A 21258-nucleotide genomic window follows, 5' to 3' on the forward strand; every position below is an offset into this window, starting at 1 on the left:
TGTTCAAGAGAATTTGCTCAGAGAATTCACCTGTGTCTCATCCACTGCAATACATTTACGCTCCATTCTTTCATGACTGCCACCCTGAACCTTATATCACCAGATCATTTTCACCTCCATTAAAATTATTTGTTCCATTTCGTGTCATTGATGTGGGATTCACTAAGGCCCTCCTATGATGGATCGCTTCTTGTCAACTTCAGCTCATTATCCAAGAAGTCTATCTAGGAACAACCCTTTCATTACTTTGAAGCTTGCATGCCTCAATGGCAAGTTTCTCACTTCCGGCGACAGGTTTACATCAATGGCATTCGACCGAAAGATTTTGCATGGTGTTTGACGCCAAGTCCCTTATTCACACCACGTGAATTGTACTGTAGTACCTTGAGGGTCATCATCATTATCGGTGATTCCTCTCGCGCCTGTTAACAGCTTACATCATTGGTTGGTAATCAGGCAATGTCTTTCCATGTTCGACTCCAGAACATCTCTCACATGGATCAACTTGTACTTTGAGTGAAGATCAAACGAGATTGAAGACCCCGGATCTAGTTTCATCCATTCAGGCTGCGATATATATTCAGAAAAATAAAGACATCAAATGTACATCATTACTGCACAGATAATCATCCAATCCAAGGGATGATGGCTCTACCAGAATCATCAGTCTGCACTCAGACGATTGTCTGTCTTATGTAAATGAAAATGAATTTATAAAGTTGAGCATGGGAATGCCCGCCTCAGCTATATCATGAAAATATTATGAAGATAATGTATTGTATTGTATCTTATTACAGGTCGCCTTCCAGCTTGAAAAAACTTCGGATCCTCATGATAAAGCATTTCACCCGACATCAAAAGATTAACGACCTCATGCTTTAGGGGGCAACTGTTATAGACATTTTTGGGCACTACAAACCCAATCATAAATGTCCATAAACCAAGGGATCCTAAGTCCCTAAAAGTGTTGTTCCAACCCCTAAAAGAACAAGGTCAACTGATTACAGCCTCTCCCAGAAGTTCTCCATGAAAAACTACTCAGAACTGGTCAAAACTGGACCATCTCACCTGCTCCATGGTCAAAGTGTGCTGCATCCCACCTAAATGCACACAGGAGGTGTGATGCATACTGAAAAGCCCTTATATGGGGTGCGATGGGCGACAGTGGACAAATGGCAGGGTCAATCTGCGAGGTGGAGGATCATGGAATCTTCCATAAACTTCTCCTGTGACATTTGCCTCTCTGCATTCGTCCAGGGATGAGTAAGAGATCATCAGTCTCCAAGTGGAATCAAGAACTATTAGAGAGAGGACACTAATCAAATCTCAAAAGCTGAATCACCCCCCCTTGCAAACATCTATATATGGATCCCTCATCTCAGAGATCCGGAGGCTGGAATTTTGTATCTTGGAAGGAAGTGCTACTGGTTTCTTGGTGTAACATCATAGTGTTGGGTGATCTAAGCTTTTCATGAGGTGATTTACTACTAAAATAATGATGTTGGGTCAGAACAATTGGTTGTAATCCTCTTTGCTATTCTTGATTATTAATAAAGCTATTCAAGTTTTCCTCCACATTCTTGTATGGTTGATGATATATGCATTTGTGTGGTCAATATATATCTGGTCCTATATTGTTTATGATAGTAGATCTCTGTTCTTGGATAGTGTTATGTTGCTTTGATTCTACAGGTACTCTTTGAGGCTGGGTAAACAAGGAAGCAAGTGGCAAAGATATATCAGAAGGGAGAGGAATCAAGCAAGGGACCAAGCGCAAGACAGAGGTTGGTCTCCTTCTTTCCCCTCTTATTTAATTCTCATAAAGGAAAACAAAAGTGGTTTTAGTTTGTTTGTTTCTAAGGTAGCTACCAGCCTTAGTGGGACTAGCATCTCTGCATAGACACAAGATTTCCCGATAACAATAGGGGCTCCTGCTTTGATAGCTTTAATTTTCAATTGCAAATATCTTTCTGTTAAAAACAATGCATAGTTCCTAGCAAGTGCTCTACATGCTAGGATGTCATTGTACAAAGAGCATAAGGTATCCATTTGTTTTATGACTACATCTAGTCTATGAGTTACCTTTTTGACCCTTTCTTCTTCCTTTTGCCATCCTTCAAAGGCCTGGATTTCAGATAAGTTGACGTTCCTCAGCTTCTGTTGTAATTTCTCATACTTTTCTCAAGAGATAGTCTGTTCTGTAAGTTTCTCTACTACTTGCTAGGCTTGCACCAAATCCTTTCGCAAAGTTACTGTCCTCGGATCACTATCCCACATGGTAGTTGTAAATAGGAGGTTTACTTGAATCTTCTTATTGCGTCATCCCATATTCATGATTCGAATTTCCTCAGAGGACTGTGCCTCTGTCTGAACTTCTTTGTCACAGGCCAATATATTATCTGTTTGTACTTCGACATGGGCGATAGCCGAATGCTGTTCATTTCAGTTTTGAATGGCAGGCTAGACTTGAGTCCTCCTAATCTTTTTCTTAAGGGGTTTCGCCGGAGTGGTTTCATGCTTCACCACCGAGGTCCTTTTTTCCTTCTTTCTCATTTTCAAAACCCTGATTTGTTGTCGAAGTTGTGCTATCATGTTAAGCAGTCTTTGCTGTTCTTTTCGTAACCTTTTGATTTCTTCTGTTTTCTTGGAAGGAACAGCTGTTCGTTTACTCGGGCTTGGAATTTCGCCTTGACCAATTTCCTGGTTTTTTTCTTGGGATGCTTCCTATTTGTTCTGATCGGGTTGTTCAGGAGTAGAAACCCTAGCTTGTTCTGTTATTTTCTAGGTAACTTCTTCTTCCACCCTTTCTCCTTCATGAAATTCTTCCGGTGTAGTCTGACTAGGAACAGATTGTTCCTCTTCTTTATCTTCATCACTTTTCTCTCCGGATATACTTTCATCATGGGCAGAGTGATTCTCTTCTTCTTCTTCCTCATCACACAATTCTTCGAATGCACTCTTATCATGAATAGAGTGCTCCTGTGGTCCTTCTTCCTCATCGCACAGTCCCTCGGATGCATTTTTGTCATGAGCAGAATGCTCCTTTGGTTCTTCTTCGGTGTGGAGGTTTAGTGGGCTGAGAGGTTGAGCATATTCGCCCATATTGGCCAGAATTTGGGCCAATTCATCTTCTTGCAACGGATTTTGCAATGGGCTTTCTTCACGTTGCTTTGTTTCTTCCTCTGCCTACCCAGACTGCCTGGTCTCTTCCTTTGTTTCTCCTTCATTGTTTTCCTCCAACTCTTTTTCATTCTCCTCTCCTTCCAATTGTGGAGGTTGCTCATCCCCTAAATCATCTATCTCCACCGGTTGACTGGTGTTCCCTTGGGAATTTTCCGGCCTCCCTCTGATCCATTCCAATCTAACGGATTTCCTTTGTTTCAACAGTCTATTCGATGTACTGGCAGCATGTTTTTGTTTTGGGGCTGGCAAAGCCAATCCCCTGTCTATTGTGAAGATCAGTTCTTCCCAACTGCTCTATTGTTGAGCAAGACTATAGCTAACTATCAGTCGTATCAACCCATGGTGACTTACTACCGATTCTACGTGGCAAGATTTCTTCATGCTTCGGGCAACATTGTATAATAAAGAATTTAAAAATGCAGGTAAATTCACAGTGCATTTCTATTTTAATACGGCTAAAAGTTTAAGGTGGCGTGGTCTTACCACGTCTTTCCTGCCTTCACAGGTGATGTAACTCTGGATGATTCTTGCTAATTCTGCCCATGGCTCTCCTAATGCTACTGGTAGAACTCCCTTTCCTCTTACAGTCAGGTTCTGGCCTTCATCTTGGAAGATTTTTATGACATTTTGTAGTCTCTCCTTCTTAAGAGTCCACACAGGTCCAGTGGTTGACAGTCTCGAGACCTCTACAATTATGTCATCGGTGACTGCTATCTATCTCCCTCTTACTGTGGAGTGATGTTCTTGCAAGTTCTGTAATAATTCAATGGCTACGGTCTCGTTGGATTGTTGTAAACGATTGAGATAAATTATCCATTCTACCCTTGTTAGGATTTCTCGTGCAGCATCATAGACTGTTAATACCTGTGGTTCTCTACAAATTGATCTTCCTCCCATGCTTAGCACACTGTAAAAAATACGCAAAGACGGCAATGGAACAATAGGTTGTTCAAGCTGTTAGGAAACACAGAGAAAATGACGAAACAACAAGCTTGTTCAAATTTCGAATTACTTCTAATTTTTGTAGAGCATAACATGGAGATAGCTTTGGAACAACAAGCCATGCAAATTGGAAAACAATATACCGCTAAGCCTTGCTATTCCCAAGTAAGAATTATTTGAATGATAGTTTGACATGTATACTAGCAAATTATGAGGTCACCTGCTCCCCCCTAGCAATGTGATAGGCCGTCCTCAGCTATCAAATGAGGGAGTGACATGCCGAACTACCATGGTACAGAGTCATAAAGGAACAGTGTATACTAAGATGCCATGTTTACAAGAACGAGTAGATTGCCGAAATTGAGGTATATAATAGAATCGCTTAATAAATAAGAGAATGTCGTGATATGATGTGAGATTGGGAGGATAGGACAACTGCTATACACAAAAATTCTGATGCGGTCATTATAAACTTTTTCCATCATAATTGATTGTAATAGATTTTCATGTATTAAAGGTTCGGAGGGATTATGTACATAATCTCATTTTGACCGATTACAAAGATATAAGAAGAAGAAGGGTTTTATAATTGCCATTGGTGTATAAGAAATGTGACTTCAATACCATCAACAGAGCTCTATTTCCCACAGGTGTCCATAACCTTGACAGAGTTGTTTATTTCACCCATGGAACCATGATCCTTTGTGTATGCTTAGGAAAGTGCTGTGAAATGTAAAAATGGAGGCCATTATGCTAGCTTGGTAACTAGATAAATCATAATGCCATTCACTAGGAAGGAATGAAAGGTGGGTAGGCCGGCTCGTGATGAGACCTCCTGTTCCAAGGACTCTTTTATTTTTTCTTATGTGCCTCTTGGATCATATCCCTGGTGTGGTGGAAATAGTGGGAACGCCACTTCACTTTCTTCCTTATGATCATGGTAGGCTAGCCCTTGATGAGACCCCCTATCCTTCATTTGTCAAACCATGTTAGCAAATCATATAAACAAATTTCTCTCTTTTTTCTCTTTATAAAGTAGTTTTCCTATTTATACACAAAGGGTGGTTCAACACTCTGTAAGAGTAGGAATGGTGGAAGAAGTCTTAACATCTCAATAGAAAAATATGCCCTTTGTTCTTATTTCTTAATAATGATCAAAGAGGATTATGGGGATTTAGAAAGGAACCATCATGATAAAGATAACCAATCATATCGGTATTAGTAGAATAATGACAACAAGGTGATCAATAGTTGTGTCCTTTCCTCTTTTCTCTTATCAATTCAAAGCAATTTCTTGTAAAGATAATGATTTTATGTAATTTGTTGATTTCAGTATCCTGTAGTTTTTGTATTCATTGCATAGGTGTATAGTTGTGCTTCAAAAATGATTAAACACAGAAAGAAAAAAGATAAAATAGGTATTGTGCACAAAATCGCAATCAAAAGGAAGAAAAATACTTGAAACTGTTGTGTATTAAGAGGAACAACAGTTGTTATTAATTGGAACAGCAAAGAGAACAAGCGTAAGAAAAAAAAATGTGAAAATGTTGTCCTTTCAAAAAGGAACAACAGAAAAATGAAGGTGTTATTCCTTCAGAAAGGAACAGCAGAGAACACAAGTGTTGTTCTTTTGGAAAATGAACAGCAGAAAATGCAAGTGTTGTTCCTTCGAAAAAAGGAATAGAAAAAAACAAAAGTGTCGTTCCTTCGAAAAAGGAACAACAAAAATGAAAGTGCTATTCCTTCGGAAAAAGGAACAGTAGAAAACAAAAGTGTCGTTCCTTCGAAAAAGGAACAGAAGAAATGAAAGTGATATTCCTTCGGAAAAAGGAGCAGAAGAAAACAAACGTGTTGTTCCTTCGGAAAAAGGAACAGCGGAAAACAAAAGTGTTGTTCCTTCGGAAAAAGTAACAACAAAAAATGCAAGTGTCATTCCTTCAGAAAAAGGAACAGCAAAAACAAAAATGTTGTTCCTTCAGAAAAAGGAACAACAAAAAAATGTAAGTGTTGTTCCTTCAGAAAAAGGAACAACAAAAAAAATGCAAATGTTGTTCCTTCGGAAAAGGAACAGCAGAAAGCGAAAGTGTTGTTCCTTCGGAAAAAGGAACAACAGAAAGCGAAAGTGTTGTTCGTTCGAAAAAGGAATAGCAAAAATGAAAGTGTTGTTCCTTCAAAAAAGGAACAGCAAAAACGAAAGTGTTATTCCTTTAGAAAAAGGAACAACAGACAATGCAAGTGTTGTCCCTTCTAAAAAGGTACAAAAAAACGGTGAAAATGATGTTCCTTATGAAAGGAATAGCAGAATGCAAAGGTGTTGTTCCTTCGGAAAAAAGGAACAACAAAGTGTAAACATTACATAAATGAAAAAATATGTACAGAAAGTAATTTATACTAATGAAACAAAGGAATTATGTACAGAATGTAAGAGCAATCAAATCACTTAATGAACCAAAGGTGGGGAAGATTTCTCTTCGTCAACCAGAATCTGCATGTCGGAGTCTTCACGGAGTTGTTGGTAGAAGGATTCCCGAGTAAGTGGTTTGCAGTATAATCAAAGTTGGTGGCCATTTGCCTTAAAGGTATGTCTGGATCCATCAATGGTGGTTAGAGTAATGGTACCATTATCATGTACCTTCTGGATTTCATATGGCCCCAGCTAGCGAGTCTAAAGTTTCCCCGGAAAATCCTGAAACCTGGAATCGTATAGGAGCACCCAATCTCCTTCGCGGAAGACTTTCTTTTTAATGATGGTGTCGTGCCATTTAGCTCGTTGTTGTTGGATCAACGCAGTATGTTGAAGGGCAGAGAGCCTGATTTCATCTAGCTCATTGATCTGCTATAATCTATTAATCTGGTCCTCGTTTAAATCTAGACCGACTTCTTGTGTTGTTTGCAGTGTCTGTATTTCGAATTCTATTGGAAAGATGGGTTCCTTTCCAAATACTAGCTGGTATGGTGAATAACCGATAGTACTTCTCCATGTTGTTCTGTAAGCCCATAAGGCTTCTTGCAATCTTGTAGCCCAATCGCGTCTATGTGATGCAATGGTTTTTGTCAGGATTGCTTCTATTATTTTATTCGTGCTTTCTACTTGACCATTTGCCTCCGGGTGGCATGGAGTAGTAATTTTATGCTGGATGTGATAGTTTTTTAGTGTTACAACAATTTTATTACCAGCAAAATGTGGTTCTCCATCTGTAATTATATCCCTTTGGAGGCCATAGCGCACAAATATGTGGAACAGGAACTGTATGACTGAATCCTCTATAGCTCTCAGCAATGCCTCTGCTTCAACCCATTTGGTGACATATTATGTTGCTACCAAAATATATGTTTTCTGGTTCGATGATGGGTTAATTGGACAAAACAAATTGAGGGCCCATCATTCGAATGGTTCAATGACTAGCTATGGGTTAAGGGGCATTTCATCGGACTGTCTAGGGCATCCTACTCTTTGGCAGTTGTCACAAGCTTGAACGAACTTCTTTGCATCTTTGAAGATCATGGGCCAATAATACCCTGTCTGCAACACTTTGTGACCAGTTCTCCGATCTACAAAATGTCCGCCACATGGTCCGTCATGACAAGCTTTCAAAATGTCAAAAATTTCATCTTCACGGACGCATCTCCTGATGTGCATATCTGCCCCTCTATGAAACAAGTAGCCCCCAATCCAAGAAAATCGAGTACTATGCTAGACAATTTTCTTTCGTTCATTGGGGGTCAGATGTTTCGATAATTTTCCTACTGCTAAATAATTCGCAATGTCAGCATACCACGGTGTTTTAACAGTGACAGCGAACAAATGTTTGTCTGGAAATTGATCTTCGACCACTGCTACATCCACTGGTTTTGGCATTCGTGAGAGAAAGTCAGCTACAGGATTTTCTTTTCCAGGTCGATCCTTTATTGTGATATCGAATTCCTACAATAAAATTAGCCATTTGGTTACTTTACCATTTTTGATTGGTTTATTCGCTAAATATTTTATGGCAGAGTGATCTGTATATAAGATAACAGGATATCCAGTGATATAATGCCTAAATTTATTGACAGCATGTATTACGGCTAAAAATTCCTTTTCAGTGACAGTATATTTCAATTCAGTAGGAGATAAATTCTTGCTAATATAATAAATTTCATATGGTTTTTTATCTTCTTCCTGCCCAAGGATTGCTCCAATAGCTGTGTCTGAAGCATCTGATGAAATTTGAAAGGGCAGGTCCCAATTTGGACCTTTGAGTACTGGGGCTGTTGACACAAGCTTTTTCAGATCCTCAAAAGCATGGTCACATTTATCTGTCCAAAAAAAGTCAACATTTCCTATTAGTGCATATAAAGGTGCAACAATATGAGAAAAATGTTCTATAAATCTTCGATAATAACTAGAAAATCCAAGAAAATTGCGTACCTCTGTCTTAGTGGTAAGAGTAGGTATTGACAAAATTATTTGAATTTTGGCCGGATCTACCTGTATTCTAGCTGTTGAGATATAATGGCCTAAAATAAGTCCTTCAGTCATCATTATATAACATTTTTCATGGCTCAAACAGAGCTTGGTGGAAATGCATTGCTGCAACACTTTTTCCAGTGTGTCCAATGCTGGGTCGAAATCATCTTCATATGGTGTAAAATCATCCATGTATACTTTGATCCCTTCATTTATTAAATCTAAAAAGATGCTGAGGATAGCCCTTTGAAATGTGGTAGGGGCATTGCATAGGCCAAAAGGTAAAACTCTGTAGGCAAATGTTCCCCAAGGACAGGTAAAAGTAGTTTTGTCTTGGTCTTCAGGGGCAATCTGAATCTGATTGTATCCACTGAAGCCATCTAAGAAGGAAAAGAATTTCTTTCCTGCTAAAGTATCTAATACCTGGTCAATGAATGGAAGGGGAAAGTGGTATTTTTGTGTTGCTTTATTTAGCTCTCTATAATCTACACAAATCCTCCACTTTCCATTCTTTTTTGGCACCACAACAAGTGGAGAGACCCATTTGCTATTGGAGATAGGGTAAATGAAGTTCACATCTAAATTTTTTTGAAGTTCAGCTTTTACAATGTCTTTTAGATGAGGGTTAAGTCTCCTTTGTGGTTGGCAAATAGGTCTTGCATCCTTTTCTATGTAAATGTGGTGTGTACATAACTAGGGATCAATTCCTTTCATGTTAGGGTAATCCCATGCAAATGCTTCTTTGTATTTTCTCAGTAGTTGGATTAGATTCTCTTCTTGTTCGGGAGTCAGGTTGCCATTAATGTTTAAAGTTTTTCCTGGCTCAATTTCTACAGTTTTGCTATTTGAGATAGAGGTAGTAGGTATTGTTTGATCATGAGTGTCTTTGAGAGGATCTTCTTCTAATTCATTATCAAATGTTGCTTCTATCATGTGACATTGTATGTGAGATCTAGATTCGGCTTGGCTAATAAAGTTGTTAATGACATCATCCTGCGTTTGATCTTTGAAATCGAGGGCATATTCTATGGTTAATTGAGATCTAATATTTTTGGTGAGGTATGATACAAGATGTTTGTTAGTTGTTATTATTGTGACACTTGGCTGGGCTGGAGGGTATAAGGCTAGATTCTTGATATTAGCACCTCTAGTTATGGTCATATTACCTTGTCGGTAACCAATATAAGCTTCAGCAGTTACAAGCCATGGTTTGCCTAAAATCAATGGATGTCCATCAAATTGGTTTTTTGGATTTATTATCAGAAAGTCGGCAGGATACTCCCAGGAATCAACGGATACCATGACATCATGCAGTGTGCCTTCTGGCCTAACTACAAATCGGTCAGCCAGTTCTAATAAAGTGGAAGTCGGTTCTACTGATGTAATGCCCAGTTTTGACAAGTGGTGGTTGTTAGGATATTGATTGCAGCTCCTAGGTTGACTAAGGAATTTGAAAAGGTTTGTCCATTGATTTGTTACTATTGGATTTCCTGGGTCTTCATATTTAATGGGTGTTTCTTTTCCTGATAATAGATCGAATAGGGTGCCAACTACTTGGACTTTTGGGTTGTTTGTTATTCTCCTCCTTTGTTTTTTTATACATATTTCTTTGATGGTTTTTGCATATATTGGGATATCTTGGATGGCTTGGAGGAGTGGGATTTTTATGTACAAGTTTTTAAGTTCTCCCAAAATGTCAAATCAGGATGTTGTATAGGTCGAGGTATAATTAATCATTCTGGGAATGGGGGAGAAGATGTGGTTTCTTGATCATGAGTTTGATGTCTGATCACATCCTCTTCTTGTGGTGGTTGTTCTATAGGTAACTGATTTTCAACTTGAGCGGTTTTATCTCCCTCTATTTCTATAATGCACCCAGATCTTAATTGAAGGTCATTACACTCCTTTAGATCGGTTTCTAGTTCTGGTGTTTCAATTATTTGGATAGATTGAACTGGTCTATTATTTGGATTAGGGTTGGGCTAGGCCGGGAGTTGTAGTCGTAAGTTAGACTAGGGGTTTTGTTGTAATGCTGGCAGTGTAGATTGAGGGAGTGGAATGGTTCCTACTGGATGATTCATTAGTCTTTGCCAGTTTGTCTGCCAAGCTTGACTCTGTGAAGTAGGAGGGGACCATTGCGTTGGGTATACATTGTTTTGCCAATATGGTGGGGCATAGGGAAAATTTGGCCAATTGGGTTGACTTGCTTGATTCGGCCATGGTGATGATGAAGGAAATGGTTGTTGTGACCAATTTGAGAGGGGAGGTTGACTTTGCCACATTGTATTATATTACTGAGCATGATATTATGGAGGGTGAAAAGAAGAAGCTAGATCGGGGAACATACCTAACTATCGCGGCTGCCATTGACGACACTGATTGAGTAGGTACACCGGTTTTGGCTCTTCTTCCACTTCCTTGTATACTGCTTTCAATCCAGGAAGTGAGGGACAACTCTCTATAGAATGGTATTTTGTACAAATGGCGCAAAATTGAACCGCATCTAATGGACACTCTTTGTGGCTGTGTTTCTTTCTTCATCTGGGACAAAAAATTGCCAAATTATGTTCTGCCTCTGCTTGCTTCTACTTGGCTTGCATAATATCAAGTTGCGTTGTCAGAGTCCCCAATATGTTATTTTTAAAATTTTCTAATAAATTTCCAATTTCTGCATGAGTTACTCCTTCTACAGAGATCTTGTTGTCTCTTGTAAACTTGTCATGTTCCGCTGGTTTTAGTCTTGTGCTACCTCTCGAACTCCTGATACATAAATCAATAATGTCAGCAAAATTTTCCTGATAAATATCTCCTTTTCCCATAATATTTAGTGTTTCAATCCATTGTTCCTTCATTCCTCTAATTAATGTTGTTTTTAATACATTATCAGGTAAGGGTAATTATGCACAAGGAGATCTTTGAATATTATACTGAAAACGTTCAACATACTCTTCTAATGTTTCATTCGGTCTAGCTACCATCTGAAATATTTCATCTTCTAATTCTCTAGACCTGCAATAGTCATGATATTTTTTTCAGAAAAGCATCTTTCATTTGATCCCAGTTATTTCTAACACCACCAGCCAATCCCATAAACCATCTTAAAGCAGCCCCTTTTAATGTAGAGGGAAATAATTTCAGTTTCTGGGGATCGGTGGTATAGTCATATCCTCTACACAACACATCAAATTCAAACAAGAATGCATCCAGATCTTCTAATCTAAGGCCATGGAATGGAGGGATATGCTGGAGAGGAATTGCTTTCATAGGTGCATTAGATGTAGTATCCAAAATGGGATATTGCAGTGTAGAGGTTTGGGTGTTTGGCTGGTTCTGGGCCATTTGGTCAAATATATGCCAATAATCTTCTGGGATGTCTAGGAGGGTATTCCTAGGCTGAGGAGGGGGAATGGCTTCAACATGAATGCCCTTAATAACACTTCCTTTATCTGGGATGATGAGAGTGCCTAATGTCTGGGGGGATTCTGATTCTTGAGGTTCCTCAACTTCATTATAAATGCTTTTTGCAGCACTTCCCTTATTTGGGTTGCTTAATCGCTGAATTATCCCAAGAGGAGATCTTGGTTCTTCAGTTTCCCCTGTTTCTCCTCTCCCTTCACAGAAGTTGCTAGGGTTCCCTTCTTGCAATGATTTTTGGCTAGAATTCTCAATTTCTTGAAAATATTGCTCTTCAGTTTGATTATGCACCTCAGCAAAGGCTACAGATGGTGATCTTGTGGCTTGAAGGGAACTAGTAGGTTGTCTAGAAGCAACTTTTCTAGGTCCTACTGAAGGCTGAGATTTTTCCTTCTTAAGGATTTTGTCTATAAAGGTCAATCGGCCAAGGGTCACCGACCCCTTAGCTTTATCAGACTTGGGTAGTGGTTTAGGATTCTTTTCTAGATTTTTCTGCTTAGTCATACACACAAATCAAATGCTAATTTCTACCCAAACAATAGCAACAAATCTGTAGGAAGGTGGGTAGGGGAGCAGGGATATTACATGCCCCGTACGCAGGTTCTTACCTTCCATTTTTAAAACCCAATTCTTCCCTAGCAGGTTCTTACACTACTCTAGAAAAGAAACAAATGGCTACACCTACCAAGTAATGACGCCAAAATTTCGAGCAGTAAAAAGGTTATTTTTCACCTCTATTTACCCTACATTAACTGTCAATCTAGGAACGATTTGTTATCTCAAAGAGTGTACTCCGTTTGAGGCGGTCATTTGTTAGAGTAATGCTAGTAGTATAGTGCTCTAAATACAAGAGTAAATGGATGCTTGGAATAAGATCTACCTATAAAAAGCAACTTAAAACTCAAATCATGCATTCAAAAAGCTATAGCAATTTATCAGTCAAGGGTACAGTAATGGTAACTCCCCCCTCTGTAAACTGATAAAATTAAAAGGAAATCAAGGAAAAGATCATCAATCTGGGAACTAGACAACATATGTCAATGTTCACTACAGTCTCAGATTGTTCTGCACACCAAAGCAATGATAATTCAATTGACAGGAAATGGAACAACAACTACTCTTATGAACAAACAACAAAACCTTAACCTACAGAAATGAATGCAATAGTAATTATATCCTACAGGAATTAAGTAACAATCGTTACTTTAAAGATGAGTTGGACAACAAAAGGAAATAGAATGGAAAACTAATAGAAATGAGATATGGAACAACAACTTGAATAAATGCACAACAAACTAGGTCAATTATCACACATGGCATGCTTAATATTGAAAGGAATAGTAATCTGGCTTCGATACAACAAGTATAAATCACAATTATAAAGAGCAGCAATTGTGATTTGTGATGGAACAACAATCCCAAATGAACAACAATCACGTTCAAATGTGAACCATAGATAAATACAATAATACTTATTTATGAATGTACAACATGGTTACTCTGTAATCGAACAACAATGGCAATCTATAAGGAACAACAATGCGATATAAAGTCAGAATGAACAACACAACATTCTTGTTACAAAGAATAACATCACTTAGTCAAGCATAAATGAAATATAACAGAACCATTATGTAAAACAACAAGGCACATCAGATTACTGAACAGAGCTAATAGAGAAGATCAAACCACACACAAATTGGAAATAATGTTACAGGATCAGGTGTTCCACCAGGGTCGGGCCCTTAGCCTCCAGGGACACTGCTTGAGATTATTCCAGAATCAAAGATGGAACGACAACCAGATTTATATATGAAAGCATCAAAATAGAGTTATAGTGAATCGCTCTTCAAAGAGAGTCGATGATCCAAGTTTCAAATACAAAGGAGAATTTCATAAAAACAACAACAGTTCATCCCCCCTGGGCTAACAGTGTTTCCCCTTCTTATAACAACTGAGCGGAGATATCAACGATACAAAAAATCGTTAAGATAGCGATCCCTCAGGATCAAAGGATCCTGAGGGATTCGCTAAAGTATTAGTTCTCAGTTATCCTCTTGTTCTCACGCACCGATTTGGTATCTCCTTTTCCTTTTCCTGGCTGATACACTCCAATTTGAATCGCCTTGTTTGCATGCGGTTCCCTGTCAAAGGGACAACAGTTAACATTGTCTTGTCTTTTCCCTTGGGACGAAAATCTTTTGTTTTCTCCTTTTTCTGCATAAGAAAAGGGAAATTATTAGTTATTTCGTGTTACTTACAAATCTTCTAGATTTTATCATAATTTCTTATTATCTACCTAGTTCATGATGTAAAGAGGTTATGAGTTTTAAAGAAAAGATGACAAAATAAATGATAATAACATACCTTATCCAGTGCTCAACAGAGGATAGCCTTGAAATTAGATTTATAGATCAATGAACAGATATTGTTTTCTTTCATGAAGATGATAGGGCTGTCATGTTTGATAATCTTGAAGAATGTTTTATGTTTAAGAATGACTTAGACTATGAATTTGAGGAGTATGAGCCTGAGAGAGATAGTATGCTAGAAATCGAGTCAAAATTTCTCATGCTCAAGGAATTTACAACCAACACTCAAATAGAAGAAGTTTATACTTCCCTATGCCTTCATATCAATCAACAACCAACTATTCTTTCAGATCAGAATGAAGGGAGTACTTGTATTTTTGTTGTTGGATCTCAAGACAAGGTAATGCTTCAGGATTTTCAAGATCCCTTCGACATTCTTTTGCAAGCATTGGAGAAGATGAATGTTGTCTAGTTTGTTAGCATAAGCCTTGGTTTTAGTTGTTATTGTGAGTTTCCTACATGTACATCGTTCTTCCTGCTCAGGGAAAGTGAGAGCAAAATTTCAGTGAGTAGCCATCTGCCGGATTGGTTACATTGGAAGGCTCACTTTACATGATTTTATATATTTCCTCAGTAGGCAGGTGGTTTTCATCAGTATTTGAAGCCCTCAAATCTCGATGGTCTGCTGCCATTAATAAGCTTTGTAAGTACTTATGTCAGTTAAGTAAGTCTTGAGTCATTTTTCAGTCAATTTCAAGTCAGTTTTGAGTTAGTTTCAAGCTAGTTTCACATCAGTTTTGAGTCAGCTTTGAGTTTTTTCACCATATTGGTGCATATGGTAAGGCTACTTGGTCTACGGTATTCTTGTCACCTCCAAGGATCTGCCATCCCCAAATAAGGCCAATGTTAGAGTCGATATTTACGTACTGGCACCAGTGATCAAAATTTCTCTTTTATATCATATTAGAGTTCCGTTTGAAATTTTTTGCATTCCACTCAGGTCATCATGAAAAAAATTGTTCACTAATGGTAGTCCAAAGTCAAAAATCACTTTTCCCTTTCAAAAGTTTGTGTTTGCTGGCCCTCCTTCATGTGTCTTCTGGGTTACCATTGAACATGAAGGCTCATTTCATCACATTTTATATTAGTCAAATCCACCTGAAATTCAATCATTTGAGGTTCCATTAGGTCACCTAGGTTTTATTTTTCCAAGGGCCAATAAATCACCATCTCACTGAATAAGGTCAGCAAAATATGAGATTCAAGAAAATAATGTCTTTTCCAGTTAAATAAAGCTTTCCAAAGCATGTAACCATAGTTACTGAAAGCCCTAAATTTGATTTCAAGAAGGGATTTTATCCCAAGTTTGTAAATTAGAACTGCAAACAAATGTAATAATTTTTATTTTTGTTTATGTAATTTTATGTCTATTATATGTAATAAGTTACTTTTAGCTGCATACTCAAGTCCATTGCCAAAAGCATCCCAAGCAGAAAGTCAAAATGAGGATTGCCAAAGCATCATCCACCTATCAAGAGCAAAAATGGTTAGAAAGTAAAAAATGCATTAATATGAGAATTTGGAAATGATAAGAAACATTAGAAAGTGGGTATGCAAACTCATAAATTAAAGTCCATTCAAGTATAAATCCTCTCAAGACACTCATGAAAGCCTCATTTTCCCTTTAACACTCTCACAACTCTTTAGCAAAAGAAAATTGGTGATTTTAAGGGGAAATTGGGCAAAACAAAGCAAGAGGACGCGTTCAGCAGGGTCGTTGCGCATTTAGCTTGGTCATTGCACTCTTATAGAGGTCGTTGCGTGTTTGCTAGAGATCACAGTGTAATTTATAACGGTGTTGCACTCCTGTAGAGGTTGTTGCAAATTTGACTAGGTCACTGCGACTTTTCCCAGGTCGCTGCGCGTTCACCTGGAAGGATCCAAATGTTCTAAAAACCCTCCATTGCCACCAAGTTTACAAGTTAATCATCATTCACTCTAGAAAATTAGGTTGGTGGAAGAATTACTCACTCCTTCCCTGCTTTGTTTGCCTACATAGGGTTTAAATTGTTTGTTGTTTTTCCTAAGAGCAAACCCTAGTTTAGCATTCCCACCATCTAAAATCACATTTCCTAGTTTTCATCACTATTTCCCCTCACTTAACAACTATTCCCTATCACCTCCCTTATTCCACATATCTCAATCTCCTCCCCATTAAGTTTCCTCACATCATTCCACATTTCCCATACCCACAGTCCATTCTACCATTCCCCTAGGGTTTTAAAAGGCAACAAATCATGGTAGAAGAAGAACACACAAGTTAGAGTGATGGAGAAAAACAACAGAGGAGGAAATATAAAAAAGGAGGAAAAATCATCAGATATGAACCAACCAACACTAGAGAGCTCATGGCATCTCCCATCACTGTCACAAGATTCAAACATATGGGCTGTTTTGAGTTTTGTGAGAAGGTGGAAAGGACACAGCATCATTTTGAATTGACCAGATAATTCATCATCAACCTCCATGACAATCAAGCAACCCTTGCCGATGTCACCTTTACCATATCTTCTGCTATCATATTAGCTGCTACTGGGATCCCAGATGTTGGCAAAAAATGGTTTAAATAGGTAGATTTGGATTATTGCTACTATGAGCCTTATCTTAAACCTAGGCACAAGAATGAAAGAAGGAGGACTTTTCCTTTCTCTTACCTCCTAGACAGATATGTTCCTATGAGGAAAATCATCATGAATTACTTCACATGTGAGGGCAAGTTTTCTAGGCTCTATTCCTATCATATTCGGCTACTCATGCATTTTATAAGAGTCAGAATGCTCAATCTGCCCTATTATCTTTACCAGGATATTGGCAAGATGTCATACATTGCCCGAAGGAAAAATCATGATCGTCAAATTTATAGCATATTTCACCATTATCTAATCAAAATGATAGTCCTCCACCACCCTTATCATCTTAACATTGCATGGGACACTTTCATATCCAATGCATTTTTCACAATCCCACCTATTCAGCATGGCCAAGAGGCACCTTCATCCTCTCATCCATCCACCTCCATTCCTCCACCTTAGTCCATACATAATTCATCTTCATCTGATGAGTTAGCCACACCATCACCTCCATCATCACGATTTCATGAGCCTATTCATTCACCCGGAAGAGATGAAGGAACTGAGCAAGAGCATGTTGAGCATGGTCAGAGCAGCAAACCCAAAGGGGCTGGTTTAGGTACCTTGGCACATACCTATCAGAGAGGGCATACGTAAGTGTTTGCCCCACTGATTGTGGGAGGGGCCTTGCCTTCTTCATCGACAAAGCAGGTACAGAAGGGTAAGGAAAAAGTTGTAGAGGCAGAGATACAATAGCAGGAGGAAGACCTCCATGAGCATGATTTTCAATTAGATGAATCAGATGAGCATGATGACAGTAAAATCATAGCTATTGCCATCAAGGAGAAGAATGCACACATAGGTGAGCTTAAGGTCAACTTTTAAAGGGCCAAATGGATCATTTCCTACTATGAGCAGGAAAATAGGTAGTTTGAGGTCAAAAATGAGCTCATAGAGTTTCAACTCAAAAAGGAAAAGAGAGAGGCTTAAAAGGCAAAGGCCTTACCTGATGAGATATATGGGCAATATGGTGAGCCATTTAATGAACTGTGCCAAGAAGAAGGACAAGGACTAGAGGCCTAAAGAGAGCCTTGGAGCAAGAAAGGAAAAGGGAGGAAGAACTATCAAATTAGCTCACCTTGAATGAGGAATTTGCCAAGACGGTAAATGAGAACAGAGAATATTGGCTTGAGAAGGTAAATGATCATATTGAGAACCTCCTAGACAAGGCCAAGAAGGACAATGATATTCAAAGAATCATGGCGAAACACTATGCTATGAGAGACAAAATTCCAAGGGCCAAGCTCAAAAGAGCTCATGCAAAAATTGAGGCCTTGACCAAGCAAGTGGAGAAAAAGAGGTTGTATATCCTTGCCGAGGCATCACTCCATGCCTCAAACACATATCTAGCTATCAGCCCACCAATTTTGGCCAGTTTTGAACAATTTTGGTGAGATATGTTTCGCTGTGTTTTTTCAGAAATTTTGGCACAATTAGCATGGTCAAACGCACAACACCTAGGACGTTTTTCTTTTGTTTGGAGCATCCAATGAGAAAATGGTCAGCATTTTTGGATTTAGAATGATGAGGACATGCACCCTATACTTTTTCTAAGAATTTGGAGCAAAACTGGTCAGCCAAAAGGGTAAAAAACTACCGAAAAATCACCTTTCTGCCTCTTTTCTGGCCTGGTCACTACGTGTTTGAGTAGTCTTGGGAGATTGAAATTATGGAGGAGAAAATCAAGCCCATTTTGAAAACCAAGTGATTTTTTGGAGACTAGACATGATAAGCTTTCCAATGAGCTATCCTAGGCTAGATTTGGACATCAGGAAGGCGGTCAAAAGTCAGCTTGAAGAGGACACTGCACGTTTAACCAAGGTCATTGCGCGTTTAACCAGGTTGCTACATGTTTGACAATTTTCCACAGTTTTCACTGTTTCATTCCAAGCTGACTTTTATCTATGGGAAATTAAATTTTTACCTATGTAATTTATCTATATTATGTAATTATTATGTTTTTACTTTTATCTAGGGTAGATACAATAGTTAGATGGCCTATGTGACATGTAATGAATCAGTTTGCTAGAGTGAGGGGTGAGTCACTTTGATCACCCTACACTCCAACTATCAGTTCAGCCTTTCTTGCAACTACTCTTCCACTCATTGATTTGACCTCTGAGCCTAGGATGAGTTGGTTGTTGGCCTATATTATGTATTTTCTTAGTCATTTTACAGGTTGGATTCAGTGGGATGTTATACTAGTGATAAGAGACTATTGTATCAGATTTTGGCTAGTTTCAGTAGATGAGTTGCAACTATTTTTTTAGGATACATGTGGTATGAATGTTTAGCATTTTTCTTCTTTGTGATCATTTGTATGAATGTTTTATCAGTTCATAAACCATTTCATGTATGTTATATGGTAATTTTCAAGTTGATAGGCAGAATAAATTCTTTCTCATGCTCTGTGGTGAGTAAATTATCATACCTTGTCCATTTTTCCTCAGTTTATGAAGAATATATCTCTTATGCTCTTCCTAACTCCTCATCAGTCTTAAACCGTTTCATCAAATCAACTTTTAAGTGTTAAGATTCATACCTACCTTGCCCCTTTGAATGTCTACAATCATATCTCATTTGCTTTGATCTAGTCCTTCTCACCTAAATTACCCATCCTTGTGACTACCCAACCAAAATCAAATAAAACAACCCCCTGCACTTTACATCTAGCCTAAGACCCTAATCTATCAAACCCTCTTGGATGTGATCCTTTGGAGAGAGCCCTCTCCGGCTTGGTAGGGCTAGATACCAAGCTAAAAGATTAGTCTGTAGTTACGTCAGCTGGACCCTTCCTCATCCTTGGAGATCCGAAGGAGTGATAACAGTCTGATCACAGACCTTCGCGGAGGTATAGAGGTTGTTTTCTTAGAGTTGGAGTAGTGATCCATAGAAGGATACAAATATGCACGAAGGCAGATCTGAGTTACAAGGGCTTAAGGTCACTTATCACATTGTCTTTGGATGCATAAACCTAGTTCTAGCATCCCCCAATACTGCTTCAGGTGAGACTGCAACCTGCGCTATGCAGGTTGTTTTCGAAAGGGCCAGTGGTTAGGGTTTTGTTGGTTGGTGCAAACAACTTTGAACCTGGGTCAGCCCCCCTTAAGCCAACAAGTGCCAACACATCTAAATCCACATGTCATGAATATAGTAAGACTATTCATTATATATTTGTGATATGTGTTGTTTCACTTATGCTAATCCTAATGAGCTAATTCTTTTGCTTTAGTATGTATATTGTTGGATGTGTGATGTTATGTTATTGCAATTATTTCTATCTTGTGAATTGTTTTACAGGTTAACTAATGATTCTCTTGTATTGCTTGTGCTACTCTTTTAAGTTAGTACTATTCCTTTCTTATAAGGGGCTCACCTATTTCCCTTCATTGTGATGGAACCTTTCATTCATTACATTTGATACTTCACAAAGTTCATACACTTGCTATCACAAAGGTCATGTAGATATCATTCTATGTGTTTATCGCAACCAAGGCACATATTTAAAACCACTACTTTGGAAACCAACCATATTTCGGTTGGGGATCCTACTCCAAATGATGTGGGGTCTAATTGGGACCTCACATCAGGGAGAACCCCTTCCTTATTGACAGCTTCCAATGTCGACAACAGGATGCAAAGAATGTTTTTCTTGATAACCTTTCTGACTTATCTAATAAAAAGTGCTCTTTGAACCTGTTGACAGTGCTGGACCCGCCAACATTTAGGGGATCACCCTGCTATGAAGTCCCAACTAGACCCCACACTGTTTATTGTGGGATTCCCATATGATATGATGGCCCGATTTCCATTATCTTAAGGATTTGCCTCAACTCTTTCTTATCAGCACAGAAGAGTGGTTCGCTTTTGAGAAGTGAGGTTCACACGCCTAATGAGTGTAAGTGTACTTGTGTCAATGGTTCTTTCACTGTGAGGGGAAGAAGGTGAAGGTGAGTTCTAGGTTGAAAGGGATCAGTCCCAACTCAGCTAGGAACACACAACACAAAGGACATACATAGCTTCTGGCGAAGCAATCCACTCAGATGCGGCAGTCACAACATACATGGTAAGATAACATGTACAACACTCATAGAATAGTCTGAACGAGTGCAACAGTTGTTACACCGAGGTTCATGTGAAAGGTCTTTCTGATGTCTGGTAGAGAAGTCGACATGGATGGGATAGCATTAATAGCATATACAACACATTTCCATTAATATATTGTGCATTACAACAAATGAATCAGTTCAGATGTAGAACATAGGTT

Source organism: Pinus tabuliformis, chromosome 4_2 (assembly GCF_031772625.1).
Source record: "Pinus tabuliformis cultivar Carrire ecotype Pingquan chromosome 4_2, CPIR1, whole genome shotgun sequence".
Taxonomy (NCBI): domain Eukaryota; kingdom Viridiplantae; phylum Streptophyta; class Pinopsida; order Pinales; family Pinaceae; genus Pinus; species Pinus tabuliformis.